This window comes from Porites lutea, chromosome 3, assembly GCF_958299795.1.
Source record: "Porites lutea chromosome 3, jaPorLute2.1, whole genome shotgun sequence".
NCBI lineage: Eukaryota > Metazoa > Cnidaria > Anthozoa > Scleractinia > Poritidae > Porites > Porites lutea.
In genome coordinates this window covers 260001-260423 of record NC_133203.1, presented here as the reverse complement: position 1 = coordinate 260423, position 423 = coordinate 260001, and positions in this window count along the sequence as shown.

The following is a 423-nucleotide window of genomic DNA, read 5'->3' as shown; positions in this document are numbered from 1 at the left end:
AATTTGTATTGGTTCATCTGTTCTTGAAGTAATTTGACTACGTATAAGACGGGAAAAGTTTTTAATTAGTGAATAATGAAATTTTCCATCTTCTTCATACAAAAATAAATCAATAGTATTTTTACAATCTTTCTTTACCTCTCTCAAAGGATAAATAGTCTTACCATCATTTGAAAGAACATTTATTCCTGGAAGATTTGGATTAAGTTTCTCAAATTTGGTAATGTCTTTTACTTTCATTGGAAATGTAATTCCTTTAGTGTTAAGTGAAAATTCATACTTTTTTAAATCTGTCAAACGACTATCATTCTTTTCTCTTGGATGAAGATAACGAAGTACTGACCAAATAAAACATTTATCATCTTTATTTCGAATACTAACAATTGCTTTTTTTCTCATAATCCAATCTGGAAGAGGAATATA